This window comes from Bos grunniens, chromosome 26 (assembly GCF_055505025.1).
Source record: "Bos grunniens cultivar Pamir isolate PY7600 chromosome 26, Bosgru_T2T1.0, whole genome shotgun sequence".
In the NCBI taxonomy this organism is placed as follows: domain Eukaryota; kingdom Metazoa; phylum Chordata; class Mammalia; order Artiodactyla; family Bovidae; genus Bos; species Bos grunniens.
The window spans coordinates 11,552,926-11,568,850 of record NC_141190.1 but is presented as its reverse complement, the minus strand read 5'-3'; the positions used below and the strand labels follow the sequence as shown (position 1 = coordinate 11,568,850).

General features: G+C 44.2%; 1 protein-coding gene and 1 long non-coding RNA gene across 14 annotated transcripts in view; one reads left to right on the top strand and one right to left on the bottom strand.

Moving 5' to 3' along the window:
- Positions 1-211: 211 nt before the first annotated feature.
- LOC147344016 (uncharacterized) lies at positions 212-12,942 on the bottom strand. Of its 7 annotated transcripts, XR_015155585.1 has the most exons (5): positions 11,712-11,988; positions 10,485-10,777; positions 7,090-7,270; positions 6,025-6,157; positions 212-463 (listed from the first exon to the last, which is right to left on the bottom strand). It is a non-coding gene; the product is annotated as an uncharacterized LOC147344016 (long non-coding RNA). The 7 variants fall into 7 exon arrangements; XR_015155583.1 differs by lacking the exons at positions 6,025-6,157; positions 11,712-11,988 and adding an exon at positions 12,855-12,942; XR_015155581.1 differs by lacking the exons at positions 6,025-6,157; positions 11,712-11,988 and adding an exon at positions 12,112-12,380.
- Positions 10,989-15,925, top strand: part of SLC16A12 (solute carrier family 16 member 12) — a 99,783-nt gene continuing 94,846 nt past the window's right edge. For 4 of the 7 annotated variants that reach the window (XM_086378475.1, XM_086378472.1, XM_086378477.1 and 1 more), the window contains exon 1: positions 10,990-11,279. The gene's annotated coding sequence lies outside the window, so the exon portion shown is untranslated. Of the gene's footprint in view, positions 11,473-15,925 lie in introns of all 7 variants that reach the window. The other 3 variants (XM_086378479.1, XM_086378476.1, XM_086378478.1) reach the window with 3 other exon arrangements.

The window sequence follows — 15,925 nt, the reverse complement described above, 5'->3', positions numbered from 1 at the left end:
TTTTACTATTAAATTAAGAAAAAAATGGCTCAGTATCACCCAGTAAATACAATAAACATGTAGCTATGGTGAAAGCGCTCCAACAAATGAGGGGATGGAGGAACATTCAAGAGAAGGCAGCTGAGACTTCAAATTCCGGGGCCATTTCAAATGCGTCCAATGGTCATTTCATGGAACTGGGGATTAAAATATTTTACACCACTCAAGAAAGTGCTATTATTTTTTTTTTTTATTGTTCACGACACGGCTAATTCTTGTGCCAAACTGACATTCCAAGAGGACAGCCGAGTACTGACTGATGTCACCATCTGGTTTTGCCAAGTCGTGCTCACCTCCCGTTGACCATCTCCAGATTCTGTGAAGGCAGAGCAGGTGTCTACATTGTCCATGGTCATGATTCCAGCTCAGTTCCTGGCATGCAGAAGGCCCTCCATAACTGTTTAGCTAGGCTGACTTGGCTCAGCTGGAATGGAAGAATCAGAAGCAGTTGGAAGGGAGCTGAGAGGTAGTTCTCATCATCTCACCCACTCCCACCCTCCCAGCATGACACCGGCCCCTCGTCTCCCACGTCCGCCTCCATCGGGGATGGGAAATGCAATGTGCTGCTAGCAAGCAGCCAAATCTAATTCAATAACCCTGCCTCAGACCCTCTCCAGATGATGCTAACGCCAAACTAGACTGTCATAATGTTCTTGGCCAGAAGCCTAAACTCTGGAAATGAGATTACATGGGCTTTGTATGAGTTTTAATATAACCATAACAAGTATTAATAATGCATGTTGTATAATCAATTGGCATTCTCCCTCAAAGTACTGCAACTCTTATTTCTTACTTTGATACATTCATACACACAGATAAACAAGAATACATCTCTCTTCAACAGGGCAAAACAACCTCTTAGCTTTACAAAACTTTCCCAACGACAACGTGGTCTAGCTCTACCAGGCTGGAAGAGCATGGGCCTGAGAATTTCAGATCACCAGTCATCAACGCAACTCTGGAATGAAGTTTATGAACACTGTCACCCCATCCAAAATGCCTAATTTGTCTGTCTCAGGGACTCCACACCTTGAAAGCTTTGACTCCTTTTAACCATTTAATTCATCCAATAACTGAGTTCCTAATATACGCCAAGCACCAGGCTAGGTTTACAGGCACATTGGTGAACACAACGGGCATAGTTCCTATTCTCATTGAGCTTTTAGTTCAGGGTCAAACAAAACGAAAGCAAACAGCAACAAAAAGTTGCAAAAAAAATTATGAAGGAGGAAAAAGTGCTAAGAAGGAAAATAATGGGGGAGGGAGATTGAGTTTAAGTTAGAATGGTCTGATAAGGCCTCTGGGGAGGGGATACTGAAGCTGAGGTCTTTGCAAAAAATGATAAAGAGCTTTCCAGGCAAGAGGAAAAGACAAAAGCAAAAGCCTCTGCTTCCTTGGCTTGATGTGAAAATAATAATAATAATAATAATAGACATGGGGAATATGGCACAAGAGGATGCAGAGACAGGCAGGGGCATGGCACACTTATGGACCATGGTCAGAGGAGCCCAGATTGGTACTTTGGGAACCAGAGGAAAGTTTTAAGCTGTGAGGCAATGTGATCTAATTTAAGTTTTATTTTTTATTTTTAATCTGAGCTGTGCTGGATCTTCACTGCTGTGTGCCAGCTTTCTCAGGTTGTGGCAAGTGGGGGTTGCTGTCTAGTTGCAGTGGGCCAGCTGCTCACTGTGGTGGCTTCTCTTGTTGCCCAGCGTGGGCTCTAGGCACGTGGGCTTCAGAAGTTGCAGCACATGGACTCAGTGGCTGTGATACACTGGCTTAGCTGCCCTGCAGCAGCAGGGATCTTCCCAGACCAGGGATGGAACCCTTGGCCTCTACGTTGGCCGGCGGATTCTAAACCCACTGGACCACCGGGGAAGTCCTAATTTAAGTTTGAGAAAAAGTTTCTTAGTGTTCTCATGAGAATGGACTGATTGGCAGAGGCTTAGGGCAGAAACAAGTAGATGGGTTAGGATGCTATAGCAGGAGTAAGCAAGAGAAGATGGCAGACTGGATTAGGGTGTCAGCAGTGCAAATGGAGAAAAGGGAGGCAGATTTTGAGCTATATTTTGATGAGATAATTGACAGGACTTACAGATAGATTCAGAGAAGGCAATGGCACCCCACTCCAGTACTCTTGCCTGGAAAATCCCATGGATGGAGAAGCCTGGTAGGCTGCAGTCCATGGGGTCGCTAAGAGTCAGACATGACTGAGCGACTTCACTTTCACTTTTTACTTTCATGCATTGGAGAAGGAAATGGCAACCCACTCCAGTGTTCTTGCCTGGAGAATCCCAGGGATGGGGGAGCCTGGTGGGCTGCCGTCTATGGGGTCACACAGAGTTGGACACGACTGAAGCGACTTAGCAGCAACAGCAACAGATGGATTGATGTGGGAGGTAAGATTACTTAAGACTTCTAAAAGAAAACTTAGATTTCTGGCTTGATGAATGGAATGAATTGGAAGCCCAATACAATAAAACCATAAAGGAGAACTATTTTACTCAAAGAGGCAGAAAAGGGAAGAAGGTCGGGTCCACTGGGGTGCCTTCCCTCTTTCCAACCATCCTTGGGTCTCCATAGAATACCTGGGTCATGATTCTCAAATTTAGGACTCTGGACCATTTGGAAAGATTATGAATGTACCCGTTCCTTCATGCAGTTTTTCTGGAGCATAGCACTTGGAGCAGGTATACACCAGGTTAACGAGGATGAGTCTGCTTACAAGTACACTGCCTTCAACTAGCCTTCACATTGGTTGGAAACACTCTAAGCAACTGGAAAGCAGTTTACTGGCAGATTTTGGCTTCTTTCAACAAACGTATAAAAGCCAATGTGGCCTTTTTTTCACTTTGTGCTTTTCTATTCTTCACATTCTACTGAAATATAACCAATGGCTATTATTTATATTGCTAGAAACTCTTTGAGTGTTTCTTCCAGTGGTTGGAATGAATTGTATTTTCTTCACTTAATGATGCTATCATGGCATCATCTATAATCATGAGACTAATTCATAGGGATGTATAAATGTGTCTCGATGAAAAACCAGAAACAGCAGCACCCAGTTAGTACATGTTAATTTATGTAACACAAATTTTGGAGAAGGCAATTGGCACCCCACTCCACTACTCTTGCCTGGAAAATCCCATGGACGGAGGAGCCTGGTGGGCTTGCGGTCCATGGGGTCGCTAGGAGTCGGACACGACTGAGCGACTTCACTTTCACTTTTCACTTTTATGCATTGGAGGAGGAAGTGGCAACCCACTCCAGTGTTCTTGCCTGGAGAATCCCAGGGACGGGGAAGCCTGGTTGGGCTGTCGTCTATGGGGTCGCACAGAGTCGATCACGACTGAAGTGACTTAGCAGTAAGCAGTAAAAGAAATTTTAGCATAGAAACTAAAAGGGGGTGTGTCCACTCTTTGTTTACTTTGATGCCTTATCTATTTGGGTTGGCTTTATCCTCATCAAATAGTTTGTTCACTTTGCACTTTCTGAATTTATCAAAATGAATAAAGGTGAAGCAGGAACTTGCTAATTAATCCATTAAGAAGATCAACAGAGTGAGTCAAAAAGGGTAAATCAGCCCCAAACAAAGCTGGCTGATTTTTTTTTTTTTTGCAATTAAAGTCTAATCGGTCTTCACTGTGTTTCTGATGTTAGCAGGTGAGCTGTCTAGCTGGAACCATGTGCCTCTTCAAAGGACTTCCAGAAGCCCTCTGGGAGCAGGCCCTGCTTATTCTCACTCACTCTTCTCCTGAAAGAGAAAGTTTCTGTTCTGCTCCTGTACACCTCTCGTAGCCCTGAATGGTTATCACTCTCCTGTGACTCATGTAGCACTCGCTCCATCCTGCTTAGCTGTCAGCTACGCATCTCCCTTATCTCCCCACTAGACATTGTGGGCATTCCCCAAGGTCCAGGCCTTGTCCTTCCGCTATGGTTTCATCTCAGCTCTCTTGCACTGAAGATTTTCAAGCCTTATCTCTAACTTTGACCTTTTCTCCTGGCCCCTGCCCTACATTTCCAGCAGCCTGATGGGTATTTCACACCCACCCCAAGCTCCACGTGTATACTGAATTGTTCACCAACTGCTACCTCTTAACCCCTCTCTCTGTTAATGATCACTGTCCTCCCAGCTGGAGACACATGTGCTTGTTCTGTCTCTTTCACTCCCTATCTAATCAGTCACTTTGTCCTATTGATTTTCCCTGTTCTCATCAAAAAGACTTATTTACTCACCGCCAAACACACCTTGCACTTTCTCACTGCTAATATCATTACCTGCAGTTTCACACTACCACAAGGGCCTTCCTATCTGCTTGCTGACTTGCTCCAAGGAGTTCCAGAACCACCTGTAAAGTCAGCATTAATCTAGTTTCTGTCCCAAGCGTTTAGGTTCTCCTCTGAATTCTAGCAGAGTCAGACACAACCTAGCAACTGAACAGCAACAACTGAGTTAGAGCAAACACTGACTTCCTTTACCAAAATGATCATGCACCTTATCCTTCTGAAGTGGTAGGTTGTGGTGATGGTGTTTTTGAAATCTTTTATTGTTATTCAGCTTCTTTCATTTGCATTTCTACTTCAACTAGATTGTAATTCCTTGATGACAGGAACCCTGTCTTAAAATACTATTGTGCCACGCACAGCCTAGACACTCAAAAACACTGGTTCATTTGTTTATGCTGGATTTGTCTGATGATAGAAATGAAGAGACACACACTGTCGTTCAGTTTGCAATTCGGTCGCTCATTAAATTGGCCCATTAAACACAAATACTTTCCTTTTTCTAATATATTGCTCACAACAGAGTTTTTTTTCCCCTCGAGTTATTGAAAAGAGCATAATAGCATGATAAACCCTGGGGAAGAAAGACTTCTGATAGACATGTTTGCAAAAACTTTTCTCTTATACTATTACAAGGTAAAAACAAGATCTGCAGATGTTGTGAATTTATCTTACTTATCTCTTGGTTAAATAATGCTGCGTGACAAACCACCACAAACCCACAGTAGCTACAATAGGAAACCTTTATGTGTGAGCCTGTGTAGGTTGGCTGGGCAGTTCTACTGATCTGAGCTGGTCTAGATGGGCTCACTGGTCCACCCAGAGCCTGCTGTGGGGCTAGCAGCCAGCTTTGCTAACCTTGGCTTGGCTCTCCTGGTGTCTGGGGACTTGGCTGGGGTGACTGAACTGACTGAGCTTGTTCCCATGTGTTTGCTCATCTTCCAACAGGTTAGCTCAGGCTCATTCTTGCGGCAATGAAGGGTACTGAGAGACTGAGCCAGTGGGGGCATGGCCCCTAAGGTCTAGACTCAGTATTGGCCCACCACTCTTCCTTCCCACTGGTTAAAATAGTCACTGGACCAGCCCTGATTCAAGGGGTTGGGGAAACAAGGCCCCACTTCTTGATGGTTGGTGCTAACTCACATTGTGAAGGATATGGAAACAGGAATGGAGAATACCAGCTGTTTTCGCAATCAGTCTACCCCAGAGTAAACAGACCTGGCTTCATATGGCAGCACAGTTTTCTAGTTGCATAATATTGAGCAATTTATTTAACCACTCTGAGCTCTGTCCCTCAATAGGAAAATAAGTCCTGTGAGGATGGAAGGAAATCTATACCCAGAGTTGGGGACATTAAAGGAACTCAATAAATATCAATAAATTCCTCACAACTCTCCCAACAACTGTTCAGATAAGGAAAGGAGGTATATGACATCTCTTAACATTATGAAAATTACATAATTTTATATAAATTTGACTTAGAGATACAAAATGCTAAACTCAAAATGTACATTTCAGGGGGAAAATGACATAAAAGTTTGAGCAATAATTTGAAAGATTTTGAAGAAATTAACTGGAAAATGAAGCTCAATGTTATTGACATCAGTAGGCCGTGTGCTGATCCTATGGGTCAAGAAAGGGTAGGTCACAAGGTCTGTGGTCAGACCGCAGGGAATTTCTCACCAGTGTTTTGGGTCATACCTCACATCTAGTCGAGTGAAAAAACCAGCAGCTACTCTCTCTCGTTCCCAATCTCCATGTAAATTTTCTTATCTCAGGTGTCTTCAGAAGACAACCGAGCTGGGTCAGGGAACTCTCAAGCCGCACATCAGCCCTGAGGCAGGGAGCAAGTTGCAGCACTGAGTTAGATGTGGGGCTGTCACGGTCCTGCCCTTGGTTGGTGACTCAGTTCAGGGTAAATGTTATAAGTACTAATTGAATGAATCTAGAAGAGGAAGAATCACAGAGGTGACCGCAAAGGTGAGGCGTAACGAACATTTACTCATTCCAAAAGATTTATTGACGTTCCTGCTCTGTTAGCGTTGGGGCAATAGTTAACGAGACAGGGAAGTCTCCTGCCATCAACCAGTTTACACTCTATGCGGTCAAGGGAGGAGGAGTGTTTGGTGTGTTTTCAGCTAGCATTTATTTTTAATTGCCCCCCTCAACTTATTGAGGTATAATTGACAAGTAAAAATTAAACATATTTAAAGTGTACAGCATGATTTGATATATCTATGCATTGTGAAACGATTACCACAATGAAGCTAACTAAATCACTAACATAGAACACAATTACCTTTTTGTGTGTGGTAAAAACATTTACAATCCACTCACTTTGCAAATTTCACTGTAAAATACAGTACTGTTAACTATAGTCACCACGCTGTACATTAGATCCCCAGAATTCACTCATCTTATAACTAAAACTTCATACCATTTGGCCAATATCTCCCCACTTCCCATGGCACCCAGGCCTTGGCAACCACTGTTCTATTCTCTGCTTATATGAACTTAAATTTTTTAGCCTCCACATGTAAGTGAGATTATACAGTATTTGTCTTTCTGTGTCTGGCTTACTCATACAGCAAATTGTCTTCCAGGTTCAACCATACAGTTGCAAGTGGCAGGATCTTCTTTATTATGAGAATAATATACATATATATATCACATTTTCTTTATCCATTAATCCATCAACAGACACAAAGCTTGTTTCCATATCTTGGCCACTGAGAATCATTCTGCTAACATGGATTAAGTACTTACTATGCATTAGCTGGCTTCCTAGGTGGCTCAGTGGTAAAAAACTGCCTGCCAACACAGGAAGACCCCTTGAGAAAGGAAATGGCAACCCATTCCAGTATTCTTGCCTGGGAAGTCCCATGGACAGAGAAGCCTGGTGGGCTAAGGTCCCTGGAGTCACAAAGAGTCGCACATGATTGTGGGTCTAAAACAACAAAAACAGCAATACGTTAGCTACTGTGCTAGGTACTCACACATATGTCTCTTTTTTTTTCATTTTTTTATATATGTCTGATTTAACCTTCGAGATAGCCCTAGAAGGAAGGTGCTATTTTGCTGTTTCATAAATGAAGAAACGGAAGTTTTGTTATTCAGCTTACCCAAGGTCACCCAGCTAGCAAGTTCTTGATAAATTAACATTTGAAGTGTTGGGGTGGGGAAGATTTAAGTGACGATATCCACTGGAGGCCTGGGGGCTCAGAGAGAGGTCAGAACTGGGAATGCACAGCCTCTGACAGGCAGGTGTTCAGTCACTGTCATGACAAGGCAGGAGTGAGGATTGGGGTGAAGGAAGAAAAGCAGAGAAACAGATGCTGAATTCTAAAACCTTCAGAAGAAGTGATGTGATGGAACAGGGACCAGGGAAGACAATACACAAAGTGGAATCTGAAAGGTGCCCACAGCATGTGACCTTATCAAAGAAGTCAAAGAGAAAGAATTTGAGAAGCCGGATATTCAGAAAGCTGTTTCCTGGTGTTCTGCGGAGAATTTCACGATTTCCCATTCTGTGCACTGCCCTCATTCGCATACCTGACGGCATAAAATACTTGCATCTTTTTTATGCTGTTTACAGTTTATCTTTGGATTCCTTATTAGCCATGGAAATGAACTTTCAAATTCTATTTAGGTAAAAGCTTCATGTTTCCATCCGCCTCCACCTCCAACCTCCTGGTAGCTTCCAGCTTGACGTGGACAGCCCAGATATTACTTATCTGGAGCCAATGTTCTCGTTTCTCTCTGCTGAGTCCACACATCCTTGTTTGACCAAATAACAGGAACAAACAACTCCTTCTATAATGGATGTACCCTAAGGTGTCATGCTTCTGAGAATCTCATTTGACAATCGATTCCCCTGAACCATGGTACACTGTGACTTTAGTTCACACATTTGTTATTTATTGGGCACAAATGGTAGGGATTTGACCAAGTAGGCTGTATCTCCAGGCCAAAACAGCAAAGGCAGTGCCCAGCTCACAAAGGGGAGGAAGAAGCTAACGGAGGGGGCTGGAGCACAGCTATAGATGGTCACTGAGGGACCAGAGTAGCTCAGCACATCAGCAAAAGGTTACTTGACTAATAAAACTTAAAAACTGTGAAATATTAATACTGGTTAAGACTTTTTGCACACTTAACTATGTGCAGGGCATGACAACCAACACATTCTATGGGTTATTCCAGCTTGACTCTCACAAGGACTCAATGGCTGAGGTTTAATGATCAGTTCCTCACTTGCCAGAGGACAGATGAGAGTCTGACTAGAATTTGGAAAAGGTGAAATATCTGGGTTCACCTCCTCACCAAAATCCTGGCCTCTAGGCACTGCTGTCCAACAGAACTTCCTGTGATGAAGGAAATGTCTGATATACTGTCCAGTATGGTACTAGCTACATATTGGTATAGAGTGTGAAATGTGATTGCTGCAACGGACTAGCAACAAGAAACAAACACAAAAAACTTGAATTTTGATTAAAATTTAAATGTAAATAACTACATTTAGAGCTTCCCTGATGGCTCAATGGTAAAGAAGCCACCTGCTAATGTGGGAGATGAAAGGTTCCATCCCTGGTCCAGGAAGATCCCCTGGAGAAGAAAATGGCGACTCACTCCAATATTCTTGCCTGGGACATCCCACAGACAGAGGAGCCTGGTGGAGTCCATGGGGAGTCCATAGGGTCTCAAACTTAGCAAGTAAACAACAAAGCCACATTTCATAGCCATTTTGGACTGCACAGACACAGAACATTTCCACCATTACAGAAAATTCTATTGGATAGCACTCTTTAAGAGAAATGCTGCATTTTCCCCCTTCTTTCCTCATTAGATTCCAAGGCAAGGAGAGGGGTCTGTCCCCCTCCTTCCCAGTTCCTCTGGCCTCACGGAAAAGAGATTCCTTTCCTCTTTCCATCTTCTCCAACTCCACCTCCACACCACCCACCCCTTGGAACCATCCTTGCATGGGAGCTGGGTGGGGGGGACCCTGAAGGGGGAGGCAGATGGGAGTGACCTTCTCTATCAGCACCATCATCAATAATCCACCAAGACTCACCTCTCAAAAGATGAAAATCATTCTGTCGGAGATAGGATCAGCCGAGCTAAACCTGAACAAGCAAACACAACCAACCAACACTTCATGACATAAATAAAAGAACTGTCCTTGGCTTTTCTAGGGCCTCTATGACAAATGATGTAGATGGAGAAAAGCCTGTGAGGTTTCTTCCTCTTCTTCAAAACTTTTAAAAACAACTGGTTACCCTACATTATTGAAGTGGAAAATGGGGCTTCTCAGCCTCCCAAAGCAATGTTTAACTAAAAAAAGTATTTTTCTGAACCAAAAAGTACTCCAGCCTTTAACCAAAAGACCTTCACAGTTGAAAGCTCAGGGCTCCCCGCAACCTCAACATTTTAAGTCCATACGCAATGCTAATGAATTCTTTTACAAGTTCTGTTTGCAAATTCTGCTGCATTTTTTGTTTGCTAGTTTTGCGGGCCTGTGGAATGGAACTCCTACTCCCAGTATTGGAAGGGGAGTCTTAACCACTGGGTCACCAAGGAAGTTCCTCTATAGTGTGCCTTAAAGGTATCTTCACTAGCCTTTACTTCCAGATAACTTAGATCTTTATTTTACAAGTGACAAGAGCTCATCCAGATTTATAAAGAACAGGAAACTGAGGAGAGGGGAAGAAACAAAACAGCCAGATGTAAAAGAGGAAGGACTTTGGCGGTCTATTTTTAAAAATACCCTAAGGTATTGTGTGGCCACTGCATCACAACTTTCTAGTCCCCTTCTCAAATTTTCCAAAAAGTCGGATTCATTGTGAAACTCTGAAGTACCACCGACTAAATCACCTAGGGATTCTTGTTACAAGTGGCTCTGGGGTTGGGCCTGCAATTCTGCATTTCTAGCAAGGTCCCAGATGACACTGATGCTATGGAGTAGCAAGCATGTAGACCCCAAGAAGTTGGAATCGGACCTCCTCAGTTCAGAGACTTCGCTCCTGACAAAAAGTGGACTTTACAGGAAGGTCCCTGGGGCAGCTCTTTAGGTCCGTGGGACAGCCGACTTTACAGCGACGTTGGCGGAGGGGGCGAACCTTAGCACGAGCAACAGCAGTAATTTTTTACTGGGGTGTGTTACATACCGGGCTCCTGCGCCTCATTCATTTTGTCCTCTCATCAAGCACAGGAAGTGGACACTATTATCCTCGTTTTACAGGTGGAGATACTGAGCTCTGAGATTTAAGTAACTTGCCTACGGTCATGGCTTTTCGAGAGAGTTGAATCTAGGTCCTCCAACTCGAAGAAACAGCGCTTTAAACACGTCGGAGCCTCAGTTTTCTGTGCTGTGAAATGGACGGGCTGCACGGGCAGAGATCCCTGCCGCGTTCACCTCTGGGAGTCCTTGGATTCCTGAAGCAGAGCTTGCTCTTTGACCCTGCAGGGGAAAGTTCTTTTTGAGAATACCGAGCCTCCTCTGCCTGCCTACTAGGTCAGGAGCAAGGCACCGCCGTTCCCGGGGAGGGTCGGGCAGTCCGGAGCGAGGTGGCTCGGGTCACAGCGGGCAGGTCCATTACATAACCGCGAGGCGGCCCCTCACCCCTCGCCAAGCCGCGGCCGGTAGAGCGGATCCCTGGATAAATCCCATTCACCCGCCGGCCAGAGTCCACGGCGGAGCTGGGGGCGTTGAACTCCCGGGTGCATTTCGGAGGCTGGGCGCGGGGATTTTCCCTGCCACGCTCTCCGCCTCCCGCGCTGCCCGTGGGGCCCCCGCCCCAGCCCCGCCGGCGCCCCCACCCCGTCCGCTCCCCGCCCCTCGGGAGCGCGGACCACGGCGCCTGGGGCCCGGGAAGGGGCCACCGCGCGGGGACGCGGCACGGTGGGTGCACCCCGGGGGCATGTCCGCACGCCACCGCCCGGGCTGCAGCGGTCCACGCGAGGTGAGCCAGAGGAGCGGCCGGGAGGAGAGGGGGATCTGCACTAACTGGGCGGGCTGCGGAGGGCTGGAGGCTGGCCCACCGGGCTGCCGGGGCGCAGTCTCCCGCCGATCGCTCTGGCACCAGGATCCCCAGCGTACCGGCCCGGGAGCCCACTGGCACACCCTCTGTCCGCTCTCAGGACGCGGTGGCTCAGGTGACCCGGGCATCCTTCGCGGCCGGGCGGCAGGCTCTAGGGCTGGGCTGGGTGGAGGTGGCAGAGGGCGCTCCCTTGGCTGCCCGGCGACGCACCGGGAGCCCGCCACCATAGCTTGGTCCCTCGGAGCGCCCGTTGTGTTGGGGAAAGACACATGCCCACCTGCCCCGGCGGTGCTGGGCCGGTGCTCGGGCAGGTTCTGGACAGGTGGCTGGACAGGGAGCGGCTTTGATCCTCACCTCCTGTGATTTCCAAATGCCAACTTCTCGTGCAGGAGAGATCGCGCAAGGTTCCTTCTGGATTCTGTACCTAACGTATCTTATTTATTTCGGATCTTCCCTTCCCTCAGGTGATAATGTTTACTTAATTTCCATTGGCTTAATTTCTTAGTTGCTTCTTGTCCTCAAAATCAGTGATACCAGTAGTGCAGACTCAGGGAAAAGTGCTTGAAGCAAAATTTGAGAGCAGGGTTCCAGTAAGTCCTGAGGCTATTTGGTTAGCCTTTGGCTTTCACCACTCAGCATTCATTCTGAATCTCTTGGTAAATTTTTTTTTTTTTTTGTAATAAGTCAGTTGGGACCTACTAGGGCACTGGTTCAATCCTTCCATTCTGGAGGGACTCTAATTAGTTTAACTTACCTTTTCTTTGCTGAGAGTTGGGCACTCTGGTGGCTGCAGTCAGCTTAACCCAGAAGCAGAGTCTTCAGACCCTCCATATTTAGAAACACTCATCAGGTGTTTGGAGATCACTAGCTTTTAAAATCAACTGCCTCGCCATAAACCTCATGTCAAACTAGGCAAATGGTGTCTGACCCTCCCAGAAGTAGTTATTAAATGACTGGATTTGGTCACTTATAATCACAGGATCTTGGAAATTGTTCAGGTTTTTAGAGATCGTCTGGTCAGACTCTTCACCAGACAGCCTGGGAAGCTCAGATTCCTGTTGCCAAGGATTGGTTAAGTTCATTGGTGACTGAGGCAGTACCAGAATCCAGGCCCTCTCCTTCCAACTCAGTTCAGTTTTCAAACCATATTACTTTCAGGCATTTAGAACAAAATTAATGATTAGAGTCATCTGATCATGTCATTTTCCTGTTATTATTTTTTGTCCATCTTTTTTTTTTTTTTTCATCTTTTTGTTTTTAAACTGGTGGGATTCTGAAATAGTTGAGAGGTCTATCAAACCGCCTTTTAGGATAATTTTAAAAAATACAAACCCTTAATTTTAAATAATACATCTTAAATGCATGTATTTAAATAATAATATGAAGATGAATATGCAGGTACATTACAGGTAAACCACCAGGAGAAGAAAAGTAATCAAAACTACAGATGGATAAAATGTATCCTCATCTGTCTTTGGAGTCTCTTTGGGTTCTTACCTTCCTGTGCTGATCATTGGTTAGAATTCAGAGTGTGATTTGTGACTTTGGAGCTGGCTTGGGAAAAGTGGCTTATATGAGGACAGTTTGTGTGTTGTGATTAACATGATGACCTATAACAGTGCTCAGAGAAAGGAATTTTTAAAGAGACTTATTTAGCATTTGGGGCTCCCCAGATGGCTTAGTGGTAAAGAATCTGCCTGCCAGTGCAGGAGACTTGGGTTGATTCCTGGATTGGGAGGATACTGGCAGAGGAAATGGCAACCCACTCCAGGATTCTTAGCTGGGAAATCTCATGGCTAGAGGAGCCTGGTGGGCTACAGTCCTTGGAGTCTGAAAAAGTCAACACGACTTAGGGACTGAACACACACATTTAGCATTTCCACGTTACATTACACATTTTTTATGTTTTTCAGTTTACTTTAATAGGTATTTATTGAGTGCCTACTATGTGCCCAGTGATGTTATGGTCACTCAAGGTATATCAGTGAATAAAACAAAGAACTTTGGTCTTATGAACCTTAGGTTACAATTTATTTATTAGAATTTTTCCAGGATTGTTTGGCAGATGGAAGAGAATTTCAGTTTTGACTAAAACAGGCAGATATCTCCAGGCAAGAATACTGGAGTGGGTTGCCATTTCCTTTTCCAGGGAATCTTCCCAACCCAGGTATCGAACTCACTTCTCCTGCATTGGCAGGCAGATTCTTTACCATAGGGAAATGAACACAAATATTCCAAATTATCTACCTTCCAATCCCATAATTCTGCTGATTTTATAATCAGTGTGAAAATAAATACAGAAACAAATTCAGGTAAAGTTACTTTGACTTTTATGAACTGATGTACGTGAACTCTGCATGACTGGAAATTCCCACACTTGGTTACTTTATGTGTGTTCATTCAGAGTCCCTGAAATGACACTTCCTTTAGTGCAAGGACATCACTGTGGTGACATTAAACTTAATGAAGCATGAGAGGATTCGTTTTCTCAATGATGTTGGTGCCCTGATGTCAGTGTTGTGAACTATAATTGTATTAGTTTTAAGATGTAGCTTCTTATTTATTTATGAAGGTAAGTGTTGTGCTTTGATTTTCTCTGTTTGCGTTGTTGCCTGCTCCCCTCCATGTTAATAGGCAGCACAGTGTTGTGACTTATTGCTAAACCTGTTACCACAGAGGTTTTTCTTTTTAATCAGACGTTGCCGTTTTAAGCATTTCCTCATCTTCTCAATTGCTTTTTCTTCAGAATGGCATGGTTTGCAAGCTCAGGCATGTTTGTTGTTTTTAACAAAGGCTTATCAAAATGAAGTTGGCAGTTTTTCGGGCATATATAGCCAAAAAAAAGTACTCAATACAGCTTTGGGGGTTGTTTATGCATTCCTTACCTAACCAATGGCTTTGCTTTTAAATATCGCCAATTTGGAAACGATGTTCTTCTGAGTCCCTTTTTGTACGATTTCTAAAAACCCATTCAAGTTGTATGATAATTTAATTTAGAGAAACTAAATCCACACTTGAAGACATTGGGCAGTTTTGAGTACAAAGATTTTTGTCTCTGTTTTTAATTTGTTCTGCATCAAAGGGCATCAGAAAGTGTCATTATCTAACAATGTCCTGTTTGAAAGTGATCTCTGTTAAACACTTGGAGGAGAGTCATGACGCCTGACAGCTGCTAGGTACCCAGGGGCAGTTGATTTTCTCCTTTGCCTACCACTATGCCCCCGTCAGATTCTTACCTACCCCCCACCACCCCACGTACATTGAAGAAAGAGATGTGTTGCTCTGTAGCCAGGTAAGAAGTTACACACCTTTAATTAATTATTTAATCAATGTATTCATTATTTACTTTACAAATATTTATTGAACTTCTTATTACAGATTTGTTCAAAGATTATGTCCTGCATCCCTTGTTTCCTGTGCCAGTGGCTGTAGGGGATATAAAAACATACTACTTGCCTCTGAAGCAGTCTATGGTCTCATATGTAAGAAAAGATATTGTGTAACTAGCTATATGGCTTCCCTGATGTCTTGGTGGTAAAGAATCCTCTGCCAGTGTAGGAGACTCAGGTTTGATCCCTGGGTCAGGAAGATTCCCTGGAGGAATGCATGGCAACCTACTCCAGTATTCTTGCCTGGGAAATCCCATGCACAGAGGAGCCTGGTGGGCTACAGCCCATGGAGTCACAAAAGAATCAGACACAACTTAGAGAATAAAACAACTAGCAACAGAATACCGGTTATAACGACCATAAGAGATAGATAACTGTTTTAGAAATTAAAAGGAAGGCGAGACAGCAGGTAGGCACTATGAGGAGTCGAGGCTTAGGAGGAGGACATGTTTGAGCTGATCCTTAAAAGATAAGTAGGATGGTAAAGTTTTTATTGAGGGAGCAGGGTATACCTATCTCAATGGGAGCCCATCTTTGCTTCTTCTGAAGACTTAGACGTGTGGAAGACTTCCTTTTGGGATAGTTGAAGTTATGTTGTGTTGTCTAATAGACACAGATCACCTCTACACCTCTACATACACACCGCTTCATCCTAGGTAATGGAGTACCCATCAACACTAATGCATCTGATGGTGTTAACTGTTGCTCTCCTTTCCCTCTGAAAAAGGAACCCGTTGTTGCTCAGAACGCAGAGGCCACTGTGGCAAATAACTGCCATCATAATAAACTGGTGTACTTTGCTTTTATCAGCTCAGGTTCACGCCTACAGTGGTGTTTGGTCACAGTCTTGTTTATTTTAATAATACTTGCTACTGTAATTTTGTGATTTAATTAAATATTAAATAAACTGATATAATGGGAGTGCCAAAAAGGAATGCTATTTCTGTGAAAACTTGATTGCCACAGAGATTTGTAAAAATAAGCCATATTAAAAAACAATATAAATGGCTACCACCTCAATGAACCATGAACACATTATGATGAGTGAAAGAAGGCAGATACAAAAGACCACAAATTGTGATTCCACTTGTATGAGATATCCACAGTAGGTAAATATACAGAGACGAAATGTACATTTGTGGTTGCCAGGGTATAGGGTAGCAGGAATTGAGAGTGAAT